The following is an 8,640-nucleotide window of genomic DNA, read 5'->3' as shown; positions in this document are numbered from 1 at the left end:
TTTATGCCGTTAATCAACACCATCAACACCGTCGTCTTTTTTCTTTTTGTTCTCCGTAGAGGGTTTGTGTATGACCATGAGACTAAACTTTACCCCTAATTTCAATTTTCTTAATTGTCTTTCATTGTTTAATTTTGTTATTGCTTTGGTGTCCAAATACCATTCGGGAGTCTGAATTTATTGCTCATTCTAGATTGATGTTTGCACCAGGAAATGTGACCCAGTAATGAATTGGAATTGTAGAAACCCATACGTGCACCCGAACAACTTAAATAGAAACCGCTTGTCCGAAAGAAGAGACAATTAAAATCAACAGTTCGTCCATCAATTCCGTCAATCGACGGCGATCTCAATAAAGAATCGAGACATTTTCCGGGTTTGAAGCAGAGGCTAGAACTCTAAAAAAAGAGCGAATCAAAACTGGATAGAATAAAATCTCGTCCATCAATTCTGTCAATCGACGACAATCTCATTAAAGAATCGAGACATTTTCCGGGTTTGAAGCAGCGGCTAGAACTCTAAAAAAGAGCGAATCAAAACTGGATAGACTAAAACCTCGTTTAATTACAATTATAAAGTTTTCGATAAAAAACTATTACATTCGGTGGAAACTGCCATAATTTATCGAAAGAGTTAACTCGACGACAATGGAGAACGCCATGACGCCCATTGTGTTGATCACTAAAAGAAAAACTACAAAAACTAGCAGAATTTACTGTGGAAATTAGAACAAAGAACCAAAAAGTGCTATATAGTGAAAGTAGGAGCTCAGATCAAAATTCTGTTTGAAGGAATAAGAACTTTCCCTGGCAAAACAAATGAGATTGCTAGCCAACAAATTTCGAGCCAACTACAGATTGAACAATTCACGGACGAACTGAGCCGACTGACAATAAAGAACAAGCCTCTATCCATCGAATCAGAAATTGACTGATTTATTCGTATTAGAATTATGAAACCCTGATTTGAAAGAGACCCTTTTTTTAAAAAACTTGTCTTAGTTTTCTCATTTTACACGTTCAGTATTTCAAAGAGCGGTGACAACTAAGCTGTCCGTTTTAACTAAAACAAAATGGATTCAATCTTATTCGCCTTGCTGGCGCTCCAGGGTTTCTCCTTGCTTTGATGATGCAGAGATGCACCTGCAGAGATTACTTTGATAGATCAAATGAAAGACTGTGAAATTGTTAAGAAATTTAGAACTGATAGCTGCGGTTTTAATCAAAAGGGACCACTAAAAAAGATATTTGATTTGAAATTATCAAATGATTTCTAGTTGAAATTTTTCTTATGAGCATGAGTACTCTGATAGATGAATCAGCCGTCGGTTTATGCTCACGAGCAAAAGGACCGGCCTGCAATCTTCATTGTTCTATTTTGCTCAATCACTAGCAAGTACCTAAATCTTCTAAAATTTAGCTTCTTTAAAAAACTAATTTTTTATCGGTTTTTTTTCTACTTTACAAAATTAGTCTTTTTCAAAAAAAAAGAATTCAGTTTTTCTTCTTTCAAATTCGATTAGAAAGTAAAAAGAGATTAACAAAAAAACACAACAACTAGAGACTGACGATCACCCAGCAACTTACCAGACAAATCCAGAAACAACGTCCAGACGATCCAGAAGAAAGAAAACTGAACTTCCTTCTGAAACTTGACTCGAGTAATCAACACCACCATCATCAGCCTTAGTAAGAAGATAAAAATTAAACGTAAAATATGATTGTAAACCTCTTCGATCACACTATATTATTCTTTAGGCTGTTCAATTGCTTTAAAACTAATAATTATCCTGTGCTTCATGTTAATCAGCCTCAATAATTCATACTCTTCTCTAACTAATGTTTCTACTAAAACATTTTACTATATTCGGTGAGACTTTTAACTTAGGCTCGATTACTTATCAATCAACCAGCAATGTTTGCTTAGTAAAATGTGTCAACTAAGATAGGATTGAAATTGAAAAAAGCTATTATACAACTGTTACAAAATTCGTAGATATATCGAATCAACGGGTGGTAACAACTTGAAATAGTGGAAATAGTGTGATATGTTTTAGGGTCGAACATGTAGATATTAACTAAGAAGTAAACGTTTTTGAACAGATTGCCCTGACCTCTAGAAAACTATTCAATTGTTTCCATTGGATCACAGACCACGTCTGAATAGGCTTCTATATGATGTGGTAATTGATTCTGGGTGAAAAAATGCTTTCGATAACAAGTTTTTGCATTTTCATTCGTCGTCTAGTTTGCTAACCCCCGTTTGTACGTAATTTAGGCATACTATTATCATTACACGACTACATCTGGACTAGAAGGGATCAAAGAAAGTGGAAAAATATGGACTTCAGATCCCTACTGGTATGGGGGGAATTTGGGCGAGGGAGTCTACGTAACTGATCTTGCACCCTCCTCGCACATTTCTGATCTTCGCTACGAGCTGTTCAAGGTTCCTCGTTATTCTAGTCGAAAGGATAAGGATGACAAGCTGGAATGTTATGTCAAAATCAATAAAAAGCAAATAGAGGGGCATTATGGTGTCGAACAATATTCAGACGGGCGACGGTCATTTCGGATTGACACTTATGACGCGCCACTTCCACTACAGGATATAAAGCACGAATTTGGCAGACGCTGAGATAATTGATCATTATAATCATAATCATAATAGTCATAATAATAAAAGTTTTAATCGGTCTCGAGTCTGAGAGGACGTCATTAGATCATATGTTCCGTTTTCAATCGTCTCTGAATTCAAAATTTATGGTTATGCCTGAAAAACTGCAAAAATTTAAAACTAAAGAATATCTACGGCATGTTTATCGAAACAGGGGAAGCCGATGATATGTACCGTTTTTATTGCAAAATTCATATCTTTCATGGTTATAATTGTCAGACAATTTTGATCAACCTGCTTACAACACCCCTAAGTCATTTTAAGGGTGAGAAAACACGGATTTTCAATATTAAACGTTAAGTTTAGCTTGATGGGTTCCATTAACAGTTTATTTAGACAATTTTGATCAACCTTACAACACCCCTAAATCATTTTAAGGGTGAGAAAATACGGATTTTCAAATTTATACGTTAAGTTTAGCTTGATGGGTTCCATTAACAGTTTACTTAGACAATTTTGATCAACCTTACAACACCCCTAAATCATTTTAAGGGTGAGAAAATACGGATTTTCAAATTTATACGTTAAGTTTAGCTTGATGGGTTCCATTAACAGTTTACTGAGACAATTTTGATCAACCTTACAACACCCCTAAATCATTTTAAGGGTGAGAAAATACGGATTTTCAAATTTATACGTTAAGTTTAGCTTGATGGGTTCCATTAACAGTTTACTTAGACAATTTTGATCAACTTTACAGTACCCCTAAATCATTTTAAGGGTGAGAAAATACGGATTTTCAAATTTATACGTTAAGTTTAGCTTGATGGGTTCCATTAACAGTTTACTTAGACAATTTTGATCAACCTTACAACACCCCTAAATCATTTTAAGGGTGAGAAAATACGGATTTTTACTATTAAACGTCAAGTTTAGCTTGATGGGTTCCATTAACGGTTTACTTAGACAATTTTGATCATACATACAAGACGCCCCTAAATCATTTTAAGGATGAGAAAATACGGATTTTCAATATTAAACGTCAACTTTAGCTTGATGGGTTCCATTAACGGTTTACTTAGACAATTTTGATCAACCTTACAACACGCCCCTAAATCATTTTAAGGGTGAGAAAATACGGATTTCCAATATTAAACGTCAAGTTTAGATTGATGGGTTCCATTAACAGTTTACTTAGACAATTTTGATCAACCTTACAACACCCCTAAATCATTTTAAGAGTGAGAAAATACGGATTTTCACTATTAAACGTGAAGTTTAGCTTGATGGGTTCCATTAACGGTTTACTTAGACAATTTTGATCAACCTTACAACACCCCTAAATCATTTTAAGAGTGAGAAAATACGGATTTTCACTATTAAACGTCAAGTTTAGCTTGATGGGTTCCATTAACGGTTTACTTAGACAATTTTGATCAACCTTACAACACCCCTAAACTATTTTAAGGATGAGAAAATACGGATTTTCACTATTAAACGTCAAGTTTAGCTTGATGGGTTCCATTAACGGTTTACTTAGACAATTTTGATCAACCTTACAAGACGCCCCTAAATCATTTTAAGGATGAGAAAATACGGATTTTCAATATTAAACGTCAACTTTAGCTTGATGGGTTCCATTAACGGTTTACTTAGACAATTTTGATCAACCTTACAAGACGCCCCTAAATCATTTTAAGGGTGAGAAAATACGGATTTCCAATATTAAACGTCAAGTTTAGCTTGATGGGTTCCATTAACAGTTTACTTAGACAATTTTAATTAACCTTAAAACACCCCTAAACTATTTTAAGGATGAGAAAATACGGAATTTCAAAATTAAACGTCAAGTTTAGCTTGATGGGTTCCTAAATCATTTTAAGGATGAGAAAATACGGATTTTCAAAATTAAACGTCAACTTTAGCTTGATGGTTTCATTAACGGTTTACTTAGACAATTTTGATCAACCTTACAAGACGCCTCTAAATCATTTTAAGGGTGAGAAAATACGGATTTCCAATATTAAACGTCAAGTTTAGCTTGATGGGTTCCATTAACAGTTTACTTAGACAATTTTAATTAACCTTAAAACACCTCTAAACTATTTTAAGGATGAGAAAATACGGAATTTCAATATTAAACGTCAAGTTTAGCTTGATGGGTTCCATTAACGGTTTACTTAGACAATTTTGATCAACCTTACAAGACGCCCCTAAATCATTTTAAGGGTGAGAAAATACGGATTTCCAATTTTAAACGTCAAGTTTAGCTTGATGGGTTCCATTAACAGTTTACTTAGACAATTTTAATTAACCTTAAAACACCCCTAAACTATTTTAAGGATGAGAAAATACGGAATTTGAATATTAAGCGATAAGTTTGGCTTGATGAGTTCCATTAACAATTTTACTTTAAGTGGTGCTTCATTTATTTCAAGATATATTATTCTATGTTTTCTGTTTCGACTTTAGATGAAAGTGAAGAATATTATGCTTGGGTTTGTTGTTTTCATTAGAAGCATTTCGCTGGACAAAGCGTACGCTAGTAAAATAGAGTTTTCTCTACTTTCAATCTCAGAAAGTAAATCTAAATTTTGCTGAGAAATGTTTTGTTAGAAAGAAGTTTGTTTGAATTTACTGCAAGTTGTCTTTTAACTCGATATTTATTTTAAGGATGAGATTAGAGATAGTTTGATTGAGAATGGATAGTATTTTATAGAAAAAGTTCGGGGTGGTTGAAGAAAGTAGTGTTGGTGTTTTGATGGAAATTATTAGAATGAATTTCAGTAGCTTTTAGCTTCTATTGATAATCAATTGGGAAATCTCTGAATTTGTCTTAGCAAATAAGACGTTATTTTTCAACTTCGTAATCTCTCGTGAATGCTATTTGTGCATTCGTATTTCACAAGAACAGTCGTTCGTGCATTCGTGTTTACGAGAGGAATCGTTATTATTAGTATTTTAACGAGAATAGTCGTTTTAATTTCCATTGCTTAAAATGTTATACGAGTTATCTCAATTGCTTTTCCATTCATTTTGCGAAGGGATAAAAATATATAAAGGCGGTGGCGTCAAGCTTTGTGAGCACAATTAAATTTGTGTTTCTGTTTCAATTTGAAATCAGAGCAATTCACAGTTTTACTTTAAGTGGTATTTCATTTATTTCAAAATATAGTTTTCTATGTTTTTTGTTTCGACTTAAGATGAAAGTGAGGAATATTATGCTTAGGGTGCTGCTTTCATTGGAAGCATTTCTCAGCTTCCGCAATATTGTTCCGATATGAAATCAGGCAAACTAATTAATAATGCTTTTTTTCTTTACTTGGTTTTGATATCCCACAAAATTCACAAATATTCAATGGCGAGTCGGGAGAAACTACTGTAGATCACTTAGACGATTAGAAAGATTAGCGCAATCCTGCATCAAAACAAAAAACAGCAATTCCTTCCTCGGTGTGTTTATGTAGCAAACATTTTTGCTCTTTCTTTGTGTTTACTCAAAAACCACTGATATCAACGTCTGTATACAAAAACGACAGATTAAAAAACGGTTTCTCCTGGTTCTGCTCATTGATTGCCGCAACTGACTGCACAATAGTACATCATCGGCTTCCCCTGTTCCGATAAACTCGCAGTATATATCCTTTAGTTTTAGTTTTGAGCTTTTACAGTTTTTCAGGCACTCTTTTTGTAAATGGTTGTGCTCCGGTAGCGGCTCCAAAAAACAAACGTCCAAAAAATCGGGTTTATTAGATGCTCGCAATGGCACACTCCGAACAAACTCCGTCGACCAGTTTCTTGTTGGTTGAAAAAATATATTTACTTGGTTTAAACAGCGTTTGTGTCCCATTTTTTGCCAGGAACTAAGCTATAAATTAAGTTATCCAGTTAAGTGTTTGAAAAAATTTTCAATTTGATTCGTTGTTGCGTTTGATTTATGCTCGCCCGTACTGAAACTTTTGTGCCATGTCACCGCTGATCATCCATTTAGCAAGGGAGAGAAAGTTCTCAGGACTGTTTCCCCATTATGCAGGCCTGTTCACAAGTGAGCATACGTATTTTTCTACAGACATGGTTGTACCTGGATCTTACAAGATCCGACCTGAGTGAGACATGTTTCTACCTGCCGCAGACATGATAACGTCTGACTGCAAACTTCACAAAATCAGACATGATTACGTCGCCTCAGATCCTGCAGTATGGTATATGCGTTTAACTAACGTGCATTTTGTGCAGAGTTTGTTTAACGCTCGTTTTGTTTCACAATTTAAGGCTTGAATTCAAACATGAGTTAATCATTCATTTTCAATAATATTTCCAATTTAAGGCTCATTTTATGGCTAATTATTTTTTGACTTATATTTCCTCCATTTTAAGGTTGTTCTACCCCCCCTTTACGCTGAGGGAACGATGAAATTGGAGTGGTAGTTCGAAAAACTGATAGAAACGGAGGAAACATAATTTAGCAAGCTTTTTTTTGGTTTGATCAAATCATTTTATTCTTTTTTGTTTCGATCAAATCATTTATTTGAAAAAAATCAAAATTCCCTTTTACCCATTTCAGATAATTGATTTGAAAATGAGTTTATCCGACTTTGCATCGTCGAGGCAACCAGTGAAAGGAGAAAACCATATTGCCGGATTATCTTCACAAAAAAACTCGCCAGGTTAGTTCACAAGAAACCCCCCCCCCCCACCTGAACTAACCCCTCTCGCCACCCTGAACCAACCAGTCCCCACCACCAACTCCCAACTAAACTTGGAACCAACAAATGCCCTTCACACCCCCACTCCTCCAACTGAACCAACCCATACCCTTCACACCCCTCCCTGAACTAACCCCTCTCCCCACCCTGAACCAACCAGCCCCCCACCACCACCTCCCAACTAAACCTGGAACCAACAAATGTCCTTCACACTCCCCCTCTTCCAGCTGAACCAACCCATACCCTTCAACCCCCCTTCTACTTCCCGAACCAGCGCAAACACCTTTTCACCTGAACAAATTAAATTATTAAGCTGAGTTTATGATGTTGTTGATAATTAACCATTCTTTTAATTACCTTATGATACTGAAGATACCATTTTAGACTTATTTTTCTACGTTTTGAGTCTTTTTTAAAAAGAGTGTAGCAAAATCTACCAGCGGACATCAGAGCAATTTAGATACATTTCGTGAGTTCGAATATGCCGGGTAAAAGTGCTCAGCTTACGCGTGTAAGCAGGTGTGAGCATGTTCCGATCAGGCATGATCATCTATCCTGCAGGTGTGAGCATGTTCAGTTCAGGTATGATAATGTGTCCTGCAGGTGTGAACATATTCAGTTCAGACATGATCATGTATCCTGCAGGTGTGAGCATATTCAGTTCAGGCATGATCATGTATCCTGCAGTTGTCAGCATAGTCAGTTCAGGGCATGATCATGTATCCTGCAGGTGTGAGCATGTTCAGTTCAGGTAGGATTATGCATCCCGCAGGTGTGAGCATATCTTCAGTTAGCACACCTGATGCAGGTCTGATGCAGATTTGTGCATGCCGAATATAGACATGCTGCACATCTGTTATAGACATGAGTTTTGTTTAATTTTACGATGATCAGATATGATTATGGCCAAAAAGTTCGGTACAGGCGGTTAGTACTTAAAATGACGCATCCGGCTACGTAATTAATAAGTTAACAATACGTAATTGTATCATATCTGGATTTAGTGAAGTGATAGTTTACTGATACTTCGATTTAATGCGCGGACGCCCTACTTCTATAATCTGCAATGAACCATATTCTTCCTGAGCTTTTTATTGATTTTTCATATGTGAATCAGAGGAAGTAGTACTCCAGGGAGCGAAGCTTGTGAAATATCTTAAATATTGCTTGTCAAATTGCTTCTCTTACTTTCGAAAAAGTCTACATATTCTAAGCTACTGCGTATAGAACCTTTTGAAATCTCATATGAAATTATCATTTCATCAGTTTTTGCAAATTTCGAATAGGGGCCAAGAAACAGTTTTTTCTCTCGAGACTT

At 35.6% G+C, this 8,640-nt stretch overlaps 1 protein-coding gene across 1 annotated transcript in view; it reads left to right on the top strand.

The window, feature by feature from the left end:
* The window catches only part of LOC134847660 (small VCP/p97-interacting protein-like), a 158,821-nt gene that overhangs the window by 41,645 nt on the left and 108,536 nt on the right, over window positions 1-8,640 (top strand). The gene's annotated exons all lie outside the window — the stretch shown is intronic.

The sequence above is a fragment of the Symsagittifera roscoffensis genome, chromosome 6, assembly GCF_963678635.1.
Source record: "Symsagittifera roscoffensis chromosome 6, txSymRosc1.1, whole genome shotgun sequence".
NCBI lineage: Eukaryota > Metazoa > Xenacoelomorpha > Acoela > Convolutidae > Symsagittifera > Symsagittifera roscoffensis.
This window is presented reverse-complemented; position numbering and strand designations above follow the sequence as displayed.